At 28.2% G+C, this 14,457-nt stretch overlaps 1 protein-coding gene across 1 annotated transcript in view; it reads left to right on the top strand.

The window, feature by feature from the left end:
* Positions 1-14,457, top strand: part of Cad99C (cadherin 99C) — a 985,647-nt gene that overhangs the window by 373,602 nt on the left and 597,588 nt on the right. Inside the window, exon 4 of the mRNA XM_075357741.1 lies at positions 8,882-8,929. The gene's annotated coding sequence lies outside the window, so the exon portion shown is untranslated. The remainder of the gene's footprint in view (positions 1-8,881; positions 8,930-14,457) is intronic.

Genomic DNA, 14,457 nt, shown 5'->3' with positions numbered 1-14,457 from the left:
TATTTATATATATATATATATATATATATACATACATACAACAATACATAAATGTGTTAAAAGATTCATATTTTAACTGTCAGTATTCTTCTACATTTTACAAGTATGTATCAGAAATGTAGTTGTCAAAATGTATAGTCGTCTGAAATATTGTCGGTACTACTAATAATGTAGTTGAGGGGATAATGTGCCTAGAAAAGATGACGTAAGTAACGAGAAGCCAGTCGCAATCTATCCCTATTCTGCACTGAACTGAGCTTTCTAAATTTTAACGTGTTTTACAAAATTTATTCAGTAATATAATATTTATTTGAAACGGTTTAAGTAACTTCTTTTGAGTCATTTTGCCATTCGATTAACGGTTTCAGAATAAAATAGTTTATTATTTTTATAAATTTTCAAAGTTACAGAAACATCTGATAAAATGTTTATATTGTTGGGTATGTTCTTCAGATAAGTGATTTATGTGACAAAAATTGATTATTTGAATAAAAAATCAAATTTTTCTGGTTATTTATATTTATTCATCTGTAAATGTGGGCAGAACTATTAGGAAATTCAGATAAATGAAATTTTTTTATATTTTATGAGATTAAAGTTAAATATTCGTGGGCTAAAAATGTAAATATTTAACTTGGCACTTGTTACTGTTTATTCTAGTTTAACAAAACACGTTTCAATGATATATTTATCTATTTAGGTAGTTCTGAGAAGAGTAGAGACTACATAATAGTATTCCAAAGTTTATGTTACCATGATGATGTTACTATTAATCCTTATTTTATGTTATTTGTTTTGTATAAATCAAGCTTCCTGTGACTTTTAATCACAGGATACAATAATATGCAACATATTTGTAGGATGGAAGCGCATTGTTCATCCATTTATGTAATTTATAATCTATAAATTTAAAAAAAAATCTGATGTGGACACCACATAACTTCCTTGTACGCCTGTTAAATTAAATATAGTTTTTATATATTTATATTTTTATCACATATTTTTTTATTATTAAATTATTATTTATTGTAAATTTTTTTTACAATCAGAGGTTAATAGTTATTAATAAATTAATATAGTTAAATTAAAAAAAAAAGTTAAATAAAAGGAAATGAAGTCGCATTCGAACCTACGTGCTTTCCCCTTGTAAAATCTAAATATTTCATTAATTAAAATTTTATTAGGCTATAACTCTGGAACCAATGACAATAAGTACCATTTTTGAAACATCGTTGAAAAGCTCTCAATGAGGGCTTATTGCTGCAGTTAAAAAAAGTCTAAAATCCCAACGTGTTGGATTTTGGGCTTTCTTGGACACCTTTGGTCCAGTCGATTACAATCAAAAGGGGAGGTGCACAACTAGATGTTACAACAGTCCTAAATTCAAAATTTCAACATCCTACGGCTAATCGTTTTTGAGTTATGCGAGATACATACGTACGTCCGCAGAAGTCACACCGAAACTAGTCAAAATAGATATTTCCGTTGAAATATGAAAACCGAAATTTTTCGCGATCACAATAATAAAAATGTTAGAAAACTTAAAAATTTAAACAGTGGATAATTTTCTTTTTTGTATATGGTTTCCAATTATTATAAAATGTAAATAATTTATTAAAGTTTTCTTCTCCATTATATAAGTAAAATACTGGTATGTACGTGTTCTGACACTCATCTTGGTACAGGCCTTACTCCTTCCCTACTTACATTTGCATTCCCACCAGTTGAATTTATTAATTCTATAATGTCAAGTGATACCTACGAGTGAAAATATTTTAAGTCGCTTCTTAATTCTTATTCTTTTTTTCTTAATGGTTGCTTTATTTTTGCCTACAAAAGTTTTTCTACTTTCTGTGTTATTATTCATGCTTAACTACTGTATACTAGAAAATAGGTATTATTTTATAGATAATAATTCTTGTTACTTTCTTTGAGTATTATTTATGACTTTATATGTAATTCTACCAGTTTTAAAAATGCCAAACGTCACTTCCTACGATATCAAAATGTAATACTCATTCTGGTATGGTATTTTCAAAGCTTATCTACTTGTAAACTTTATTTATCTTAAAAATATTGTTTATATTTTTAATAAAATATAAATATAATTATAATTTTAATAAAAAGTTGAATTCTGTTGAAAAAGTGTTAAATATTTTAAAATAAGTATTAATGTGCTTTCTGATAATATATGTATAGGGTTTCGTTCTTTAATTTCCTAATTAAAAAGAACAGTTTTCATGTTAATTATACGTGAAATTATAGAAATACAATTTTTTTAAAGTACAGAAGATAAATTTTACGTTTTGGTTTTTTTTTCTATTTTTAACAAGTTAGCATAACCCACTAATTTCTGGATCTTTGAAAGAATCTTTATTAAATATTTTAGATATCTAGTTAAAGCTGTAATACGGTTTTAAGATTGTGTTGCTGTCTATAAACTGTACATGAACCAACGTGTTGGATCAAAAAATAGATAACCAGATTTGAAAAATTTATTAACTTGAAGTTAATAGATTCAAACTCCAAGTTTGAATCAATCTTAAGCTCAAAAACAACCTAGGATTTTATTAAAAATGGATAAGCATTTAGAGAGTGATGGCTAAATATATAGGCAACAGGTAGATAGGTTCCTTTTTTAACATTTTAGTGTAAGTTTTTCATATACAATAAATCCCATATTTAATAATTTTCCACAAAAAGGCGTACATTTGTTGTTTTACGCTATTTTTCCCATTTTATATTTTTTAACCATATTAAGCATCTGAAGAATAAGAGGTATCACTTAAAAAGTTAATCATCTGAGAATAAATTAGTTCGTAATACAAAGAATTTGTTCTGTGTATTTAGTAAAGGTATCAATTATAGGGCTATATGTCATCTGCGTTCTGGTGATCTTGAAGTGCTGATATGTTATGACGTAATCGGCTAAATGAAGAATCAACAGTGAAAATCTACTTATTTCTTATATCCTTCGATATGATTGGTATGAGTTGTGATAATTATTCATAAGAATGGTTTTTGTTTTTTTGGGAGTGATTTTTTCATTTTTTTCCACCTGTAACCTTACATTAAGGCACCTAACAAAAGAAAACAATACACACATACACACACACAAAGTTGGAATATTTATAGAAATATTCCATCAAAGGCATTCAGTCTTTGATTGTAGTAGAATGATACGGATGTAGCGGTGTTTTTATCTTTATTATAATTTAAAAATCATAAAAGTTAAAATTAAACTTTTTCTACCGTTTGATTTTCAAAATTATTAGTTTTAATTGCAAACAAATGAATGAAATATTATTTGTAAGAAAATTAAAAATAATGCAGAATTTTTTCCAACACGGTGAATAATATCAACAAAAGAATACTTGGGGGGTTGGTGAACGATGGATTTTAATGTACTATCTTGATTTTATTAATATTACTTGACGTAAAAAAAAATAATAATAAATCAATTAGTATTAATTTTTGAAAAATGTAATAATCCAAGTTAAAATTTTGATTTTGTAAAGAAAACACTATAAAAATAATTTACATTTCGACCTTCGATAGAATATTATTTTAGAATAGTAAAACCGAAGTTGGTAGTGGTTAAAAACATTTGTTCTAGTTCACTTAATTTTGTTACTTTGATATTTTCCCAAGGCGGCTTAACTGTTTTTTAATGCAAAACATTTGATGGATTACAGCATTAAGTGAAAGCTTTGCTTACAGGTAAAATATGATATATATATATAGTAAACCAGTACATTATATCTTTACAGCACAGTTGTTCTGGTTGTCACTTTTGTGGTAAAATTATGCACTATTCTTTTTTTTTTATGCACAAGTGAACTTATTTTTTTCCTAGGCTACTCTTAAATTTTACTGAAATAATATTATTGAAACATTTCTTTTCTTACGTAAATCTGATATTATTATCCTTTTACTTTTATTTTATAGTAATCGTAAAATATTTAATAGCTAAGAATGCTGTATATTTGAAAACTTTTTTACCAAAAATGACTTAGGGAATATATCGTGAGAAACTAGATTGTTCAAAACATAACATTTTTTGTGCCTGTATCATGTGAATTTCGTGTTTGTATTTTGTTTTCGCATCGTGTGAAAATGCCTGAACTGACCAGATATAATTTAGCATAAGCTTATGTTAAATTATACAGTGAGTACAGTGTAGATTAAATTATACAGTGTTTAAAGTATAACATTTGGACAATATTACCTTACAGTAATACATTTATGTAAATAACATTTAAAAAATAATTTTAATCACAATTACTTTAAAAAAGTGATGAGATACAGCGTTTAACGATAACTTAGAAAATAATTAATTTAGTAATAGGTGTAGCAGAGTTTACGAGATCAGACGTAGGAAGGTGGTGTTTATAGAACCTTTAGAGGATTTGTAAAAATGAAACATTTTTCTGTGGTATCGATAGTATAATACATCTGATATCAATATTTTCTTCTAAAAGGGGATTAAAAGTTGCTTTTAAACAAAGTAAATAGATAAAATAATAAAAAAACATTGAAAATTATGCTCAACAGAAGTTTATTTTTTAAATTATATTTGATAAAAGTCTATTTGAAATAAACTTCGTTGTTACCTCCTATTAAATGGAAACAGTATGTATAATTAAGCGTTGTTTCACTACAGAAAATAATTTTTTAATTCGCTGTTCAAGTTTGTCTCACGACTTTCACATACTTTCAATATCTGGTCTAAAGGATCAAAACGCAATACACAATTCCATCCATAAATAAATAATTACACAAATTAAATATAACCGCTAAATAAATTTATTACCCGCCCAATAAAATAATGACACAGCAACAAGGACTTTTGTCCAGGCTCTGCTATTAGTAGGGAAAACATAAATCTCCTGCTACCTTTGCATTCCAGTTTCGATACAAGAGGCACTAATCAGAAATGCTTTCTCTTCGAGTAATGCTGTTAATTATAAAAATAATTCTTATAGTGAACTAGGTGAAGATTTCATTATTATGAAATAAATCCTATTAAATTGTGGTAGGCTTGCCATGATAATATAAAAGTCACTAAAGAAAGAAACTTAAAGAAAGAAAGAAAGAAATTATTGTTATTCTTAATAATATTTGTAAATTTATCGGAATTGATTGTTGTCATACGTCAGGTATGTACATACTCGTACACATACATACACATCATGTTAATCGACCTTAGTGTGCGTAATTTATAACAAAGTTTTTTATTTTTGCAAATATATTACAAGCATAATATTTTACATCTACTTGATGTCACTTAATACATTTAACTGAAATAATTTATTTTTAAAGAGAGATTAAGAAATAAAATCAATTCGAAATGTTTCGATTGTTACACGTTACTTTACCTTAATATAGCAGTAATTGATTTTATAAGCAGTACTCATTCACTTTTAAAGTTTAAAAGGCGATAGAGTTAGAGGGTAATTAAGTTCATAAATTGCAAAAATATTTTCTAAATAATCTTAATTTAATTGATTAGTTAAAAACTAAATTTCCTAAATTTCAATGTTATTTGAATGAATGTAATCAATACAAAATATGGTTACATACGGTTGACGTAACGTGGCCAGACTACAATAGATCTGATTTACAAAAGTTATTATATATTACATATATTGAATTTCTATAAAAATTCAAAAATCTACCGTGGAAAAGAAAGTAATTTCAGTTTAAAAAAAATAGTCGTATTAAGTGTTTTTAAATTACATAAAATCATGTTCAGACCTCTTTGAAATTGTATGTAGTAACTGGGTCCGCAAGTGTAACAAGGAGTTTGCAAAGACGATTGAAAATAAGTTGAAGTAAATTTGTAGAAAAAAAACCTTTTATTATAAAAATCCGATTCGATTTGTTATTGCACACGTTTAGGCCTATATTGTTAAATTAATAACATTACATAAGTAGTTAGTAAAAACTGAACAGCGAAATTAGTGATTGAGACCAAATAAAGACGAACTGGAACAACTAAACTTTAAAAAAAAAATATTTCCAATAATAAGAAACTTTAAGTCCAAAATTAAGACCTTATAATACAGTTGTAAGTCCAGTCGTTTATTTGGAAATCAAAAATTTAACTGGAATCGATAATCAACTCAAGACAGAAAGAGGAATTTTAAGAAAGATATTTATTTAAAAAAAAAAACACGAAAAGTCTACAGGTTGAGATCAAAGAGAGAGATATAAGATACAATTGAGAACCTGAGAGTACCAATAAGAAAAGACGACTAAAGTTCTTTGGGCATATTCTCAGAATAAACTAATCAAGGTTAAAGAAACTAATTTTTTATAAACTGTGGAATTAACAAAGATCAAGAAGGTTATATTAAAACAGAAGAAAGAAGAGCTCAAAACGTTCAGTATTTCAGATAAAGACTTTCTGATTCGAAAAGAATATAGAAGGAAAATTTTTGAATTTAAGGTTCTTGTAGATCAAAAAAACAACATTTTAGAGGAGAATGGACTGAAGAAAGAAGAGCTAAACTGTCTAAAAGATTAAAGAATATCTGGGAGAAAAAAATAAACCATATGAAGTGATATCTATGTGGTCTTTGCAGACTTGTCCAAAAAGAAAAAAATATTTAAAATGAATACTTAAATCTTATCTGATGATATCTTGGAAAATTTAGTTTATAGAAAACACTCGTATTTCTCATAAATTAACAGGTAAAGATCATAAATTAACAGATAACGTAATATTGTAAAAATCTTATTTTGTAAACGTTCTCCTTATGAGATATAACACTGCCCATTTTGTCTTAAAAAGGTTGTCTCTCGTGTTAACACTGGAGGATTTTATAGTGGTGTATTTTGCTTATGTTCAGTCCATTATGAGGTATATTATACTAATTGATCATGTTCATCAGGAACTCTTTTTCTCTTTCCTTTCTGTTTAGCCTTCGGAACCACCGTAAGGTATTACTTCAGAGGATGAATGAGGATAATGTGTATGAATGAATGTAAATGAAGTGTAGTCTTGTATAGTCTCAGATCGATCATTCCTGAGATGTGTGGCTAATTGAAACCCAACCACCAAAGAACACCGGTATCTACGATTCAGTATTCAAATCCATATATAAGGTTTTTACCAGGAACTGAAGCGTATAATCTGCTAAAACCTTGCAAGATTTCCGCAGATCTCCGTAACGGAGTTGTAGCGTCTCGGCCTTTCATCCGGAGGCCCCGGGTTCGAATCCCGGCCAGGCATGGCATTTCTCATACGCTACAAAACTCATATATTCCACGAACAAGTTTCAAACTTATGTGGCGATATCATCAAGCCCCCCTCCCCCAAAAGAAGATGAATATTATCGTTAACTTTTCCATCTATAATATTTTGTTGCTATCCGCACAAAAATATGAAAAGGGTGAGAAGCGGACATAGCACGACATAATGTTTACAATCATAGAAGGTTTTCTATCTGTTTACCGAAATAGGAAGCTAATTTTTTATGAGGCATCTCAAGATTATCTTTGAAAAAAAATTTCCAATAAGCTACATGCAAGGCTAAGGATGAGGAGGGGTGTTTGTCTTTTTTTATTCATTTTTTGCCGTAGTGCTTAATTCAGAATCGGTTCCAATGTACGGTAACTAAAAGTAAATTGGTATACAAAAAAAAACAAAAAAACGTGATATGTAGAGAGGGGTTCCCATTGAAATTCCTCAAAGAACGGTGTACAAACGGTATACGGGATCCCTCGTACGTATACATATTTTATATTGTATATATATATATATATATATATATGTGTGTGTGTGTGTGTGTGTGTGTGTGTATGTGTGTGTGTGTGTGTGTGTGTATGTGTGTGTGTATACTGAACAGCATACATGCTGTGATGTACTTCTACGCAAACTTAGAAGTTTGCGAACATCTACGCAAACTTCTACGGAACCGACACGCCATGGTACGCGAGGAATGCTGATATTCACGATTACGTAGGTATTCCGTACATTCGGGAGAAAGTTGGACGTCTAGTTTCAAGGTATGTGTCCAGGTTGGATAAGCATATTAATAATCTCGTTATGAATCTGCTAGACAACAGCGTGGACGTCAGGAGACTAAAAAGGCTCCGTGTATTTGTTCTTGTTGATGTCCGATTGTGATGATCTGGTTTGGAGGCTTAGTGCTCACGTTTATTGTTTCTTGGATTCGTTTACTGTTCTATTCAAACTTATTTATTTTGTTGTTTTAATGTTAATGTTGACTGGAAATTCCAATGGACATTCAAAGGCACTATCAAATGTTATATTATTTATATTATACTACTGTTTGTTTGTTTGCTATTGTTTTTTATTAGTTGAGGATTATCATTAGGTGGTCCTCTTTCACGTGATGGTCAGTCATACGACTTGCTTATAGCTTCATTGTAGAAACTGATTGTAAGTATATAAAGGAATTAAAAAAAAAAAAAAATTGTATATATATATATATATATATATATAAACTATAATTTATAAAATAAGCACTTCAGTATACATAAATGAAACACATTGAATATTAGGAAGGAAGTGATCAACCCCGTCGCCACCTTCTAGATCCGCTATTGGTGTAAGAGAAATAATAAAACAAAGATCAGAATAAATAAGAGGTTAAAAAAATGAAATTTCTTGGAAATGTATTAAGATTAGAGTAAAGTAATCGTTTATATGAACATGAAAGCGAATCAAACTTGTTTGCTGACTTTAAAAAAAAATTAAATAAAACTGAGTAAAAATTATGTTTGATACGTAAATATTTTTTACAAACGAATTTATGAATTTTACCTTCGTATATTTCAAAGTAGAAATTATTAAGTTTAATGGAATATTATATAAAATAATAATACTGAATTTTAAAATTTTTCTTTGCAGATGTTGCCGTAAATCACATGATTTCTGTATTTGTTGATATTTAGCCTGGTAAGTAAAATGTATAAAACAGTTTCTATTAATAATTTATATTAAGAGTTTCTAAATAATTTAACAAATTTCATTTATTCAAACTAATTTTTTATTTTCGTTCTTATCATTGATAATTTGTCTTCGTGAATCTTTTTGTAGGTATCATATAAGTTCTTCCATTTTGAAAAGTAATAAGAGACGTCACCTATTTCTTATGATAAACGACTAAGATAAGTATATTGTGTATGAATCTGTGCCTTTCTTTAATTTCTTCCTGTAAGCTTCCGTAAACAACAGTGCTGCAGAGATCTGGCGGTTATGTCCGCCCAGTTCCTATTGTACGTTTGTTAAAACGAATACTGTTTGGTAAAGGAAATATTCGTGACGTATTAGTTACTACTACACCGGTTTCGTCAGAACAAATAGATCTTAGTCATTGTTGTGATTATATATTAGTATTGTCATTTACCTTTACTTCTCTATCTTTTGTAGTCTCCTTTTCTTTCTTAATATCATCATTATCATCAAATCAGCTACCCGAGAAGAGTAATTCCCAATGGAATTGTGGTCTGCAAATTTTTAATCTGAGTTTATCCTATGATTGCTTTTCTTCGTTTTAACTTCCTCAGGATCATTACTTAATTTACGTAATTATCTTTATCATTTCCATTCATCAACAGATAAGACATAATCCTCTCACTAGGTTGTACTCTTTCTATGTTTTTTTTTTATTTCGTCGTTATAAATTACAAAAAGCACACTACGTAGTGAAAGATAATGAAATTTTTTTTGAAAATATATTTGTTGAAAATTATATACGGATTTTGAAATTTTTTGTTTGAATATATCTTTTTGAAATCAAAAATATTTCGATTATATAAAATGTCGCCTTTCCTTAAGAATGTAGTATTTTAATAATAATTTAATATAGGTCGCTTGTATCTGAAGGCTAAAGTGATAAATGAAATCAGCTAGGTGGACCTCTTTTTATAAATAAGAGACATGATTAAAAAATAAAAAACACGACTGCTAAAAAAAAATCTGCTGACAAATATTCCTCTTTGGAATAATTAAAGAGCGTGCGGATGACAATTTTGTATATAGTATAGTTTTTTAAACATTTATACGAGTTACCCATATTTATTATTATAAGATACTCCCGGTAACGTAAGGATTCCAACACGAGATCATACATCTAAATCGGTTCAGCCGTTGAGCGACTACGGTGGAACAAACAAAAATACATACATACACTCTAAATACATTACACTCCTTTCGTCATATAATAACCGTAGTCTGTTATGTCGAGATTGTACCTGATGCATGAAAAAGTTAACCTTCAACCTACAAACAAATACCCCATTTGAATTTTGAAAATCAGACGTTTGTTTGCAGAGATATAAAAGTATCTCAATGCACCTTCCAAAACATTGCTCCAGGAGTCCCCGTTTGTTTGTAATGGTGATCGAGTGTCTAATTGCTACTGCCGCATTCCTTAAGAAAGCGATAAATAAATTTACTAGTATACTTTTTGTAATAATATTAAACTTAGCTTAGGCAGCAGATCTTTCTCATTAATCATTTAAAATACTCATTAAAATGAAGTACGGATTATATACCGGGTCGACTTTTATATCGAAGTTTACGGTACGGTAGTTTTAATGAGGATATATAATAAAAGACTGCAAAAATGTTAGTAAAAAACAAAATTCTACCTTAAAATCTAAAAAAAAAATTAAAATTAGAGTCCACGTAGTTCTTTTTTCTTCATTAATCACAGATGACAAATTTCATACAGTTTTTCATTTCTTTAATTTTTTTCTATTTTTTAAAATCTGGAGTATTTAATGCATCATATTTCGACTACTCATTTCTTTCTTAATAGTCGTGACTATTTGTTAGTTTTTGTCTAAAATGTTCATTTATAGTTCTATATTAAGTGATCTTGGATACCTCTAAACCAATATCATTTATCCTTTTTCTTTCTTGTAATATTCTGTAAAAATGTATTTTTTTTAAATGTCCTCTTATTTGAAAATCTACTTTTGATACAAGCAGTTTGCTTTTATACAGGAAAACATCCCTTTAGTTATTATATTTCGGTTAGATAATTTCCTTACTTTTTCCATCCTGTATAAATTTTACTTCAATAATAATTCCAATTACAAATATATTGTGTTCTTCTACTTTCTTAATCCCTAAAATTGCTTCCACATTTGTACATGTATCATTTCAGTACCACCTTGTCCTTTTTCCTTTCTTTATCCTTTTTCTTTCTTGTAATATTCTGTAAAAATGTATTTTTTTTAAATGTCCTCTTATTTGAAAATCTACTTTTGATACAAGCAGTTTGCTTTTATACAGGAAAACATCCCTTTAGTTATTATATTTCGGTTAGATAATTTCCTTACTTTTTCCATCCTGTATAAATTTTACTTCAATAATAATTCCAATTACAAATATATTGTGTTCTTCTACTTTCTTAATCCCTAAAATTGCTTCCACATTTGTACATGTATCATTTCAGTACCACCTTGCTTATGATTTTTCCATTGAAATCGAGAATGACTATGATTTATAATTAAAAGTGCAGGACTGATTCAGGTCCGCATCTGTATTATGCATCATGATGCAGATACATTGTATATATTGTAGATGTATCTTTATACATAATTAGGCCTATTTTTTTTCTGTTATTTTTCAATACGTTTGTTTTGTAGTTCCTCATTTTTATATGAATTTTAAGTTTTTGTTAAAAGAATGCCATTCAAAACTTTTTCTATTATATTTTAGCAGGGGTTAGAAACCCCAGCTTTTCTTGATAATCTGTTCTATCATTAGGTTTACTGTCCAGCCACGAATCGAAAATGTAGTCTTTAGAATTTGTAGTTTTCCGTATTAGGCTTACCTAATACGGAGAACTACAACATTCACAGAACTGAAAATTTAAAGGAGTGAACAAGAATAAGGAAAAGAAATGGTTGATAAGAAAGGATGATCTAATCTGAAAGGAATCATAGTTCGAGAAAAATATTCTACACAAAGGAAAGCTTCTTCCAAACAGTGGTCGCCCCCAAAATTTCTCTGAAGATCTTTTAATATTTTTATTTTTATTGAGATAGCGGAGCACCATGTTATTGGTAATGGTTTTATCTGAGTAACTTAAATACAACACAATAAATATTGATTTTCCATTTTCCAAATTAAAAGCATCTGCCAGAGAACAGAACGGGTTATTGTACGGGAAAACTTCAAACACATCTGAATTTTGTAATATGTGGAAGAATCCAGTTAAACTAAGCCGTAGATGTCTTATGAGGGATAACGGTGCAATAGAAAAATTCTTAAATGGTAAACTTTTTATAGCAAAATATTTTAATAGAAAACAAAGGTAATGAAATATTTGAATCTCCGAATGGTTTTTTATAGCTCACAGGCAAAATAAATCACTCTTTTTTGGAAATAATTCACACTGCTTATTATTCAAATCTTCACATACTTCACGTATAAAGGCACAGTGTCGTCTCTAATTTCTTCTTTCCATCTTGGTACGTATCTTCGAGGCCTACAATCATTCATTCTTATTTTCCATTACTCCGATTTCACATTATTTCCTCATCTGAGGTAATCCAAATACTGTAACGTTAATATCAATTAACCCTTTCAATAATTCTACATTTTATCTTTTATTCTTTTGATTTTCCAATATTCTGAAACTATTGTATCAAGATATTGCTAGTTTTTATTCCTAATTTCAATCTAATACTTTTCCTTTAAATAATTGGGTTTTAGGCTAGTGAGAAAGTAGCCAATTGAACTTTAACTTGTAGTGGGGGGGGGGGGCACCATTTTCGGACTTCCAGGCCCGTTATATGTGAATGTTATACCGGAATAAATTTTTGAAAGTTAAAGAATGTTTAATATAATATTATGGTATATTTCTCTCATTATTATTTGTTGAGGTATATTCGTGTGTTGGGTATTCATTTATTTATGAATTTTGAAATATATATATATATACACACACCAATTTTTTGAAATGGAGATGTATATCAGTTCATTTTAATTGCCTGTTACGACAAGCAAAACTATGGAGACATTCTGCTGCTCATAAAGCCAACCAGTTTCGCACAGGATGATAGTCTGTTACAAAAAAAGGGCAAGAGTTGTTTTTAAACGGTATTATTATATAAAATTTGATTAGTTGTTATTAAATAAGTTCTATATTATAAAACTTTGTTCTAATTATACGTTATAAAAATTAAAAGTAATTAAGAAATAATAATTTTAGTACTCTTTTTTTAACAGAGTTTAATTAATTAATAATATGCGATGAAATTAATTAAATAGAACATTGAATAAAAAATAAATAACCTAAACCTTAACACCAAACTCCATCGATGTCTTTAATTATGATTATAGATCCAAGACGTGATCAAATTGAGTAAGGATTCGTCACAAATTAGCATAGATCGTGATGTATATTCATTTTATAGAAATATAGTCTTACTATTCGGCCATTATACTTTTACTATCCCATATATATTAACCACTATAGAAAATGATGAACGATCCCTTTGTGTGTGTGTGTGTGTGTGTGTGTGTGTGTGTGTGTGTATATATATATATATATATATATATATATACACATTGAACCTCTTTTGAAAAACGGCCGTTTAAAAAGTAAAAAAACCGGTTCTAATATGATCATTATGGCTTATAAAAACAATTATTACCATGAATATTAACTACACGTAAAATAAAATTAATAAGAAATATTGTATACTTTAAGTTTGTTACAGCCAATAAAAGTCATAAATTTTATTATGAAAGTGAAATATTAAGTATTATTTTTATGTTGTGTAAAATTGTTATTGGTTATAAAAAAGAAAATTAATGTAAATTTATCTAAAAAATAAAAATGAAGTAAAATAATGTGAATATGATTTAATATAAAAGTAAGAAATAAATTTTAGTGGAATTTTTTTTTATATGAACTTAGCAGTAAGGTCAATTTTACTTAAAAATACCTAAATATGATTATAATTGCAGTTATATAGTAAGCCCGTTATTGTAATTGTAAAGCCTATCTTCTTGTGATTGTCAATAATGTTCGAAAATTTATATTTTTTAAAAACTTAACATTTCTGAAAATTGCAAAGAAATTAATCTTGTTCAAGATTTTTGTATAAGGGACATAAGAAAAAAAAAATCAGTTTAAGGAAAGAACCCTTCAAAAATTAAATGATAATTTCCTATAAATAGGCTATTGATGACATTCAATTTTGGTCATTATTGGTCAAGGGGCAGGAAGATACGAACCTTATGAGTCTCCTATTTGCCTAGAATTTGTATGTAAACATTTTATTTTAAGAGTTAAGTTTTTTGTATATAATTTAATTTCCCTTAAATAGTTAAGATTCTTTCCGATGGTGGTTGGTCTTTCTTAAATCCCCATAAAGAGGAAAGTTAATTTTTTTCTGTTATGTCGTTACCGAACTCAAAAACTCTACCTTCCTGTGATAAATCAAAGATACCATTATATT

This window comes from Lycorma delicatula, chromosome 1, assembly GCF_047948215.1.
Source record: "Lycorma delicatula isolate Av1 chromosome 1, ASM4794821v1, whole genome shotgun sequence".
Lineage (NCBI taxonomy): Eukaryota > Metazoa > Arthropoda > Insecta > Hemiptera > Fulgoridae > Lycorma > Lycorma delicatula.
The sequence above is the reverse complement of the archived record's forward strand: the minus strand, read 5'-3'. Positions and strand labels throughout refer to the sequence as shown.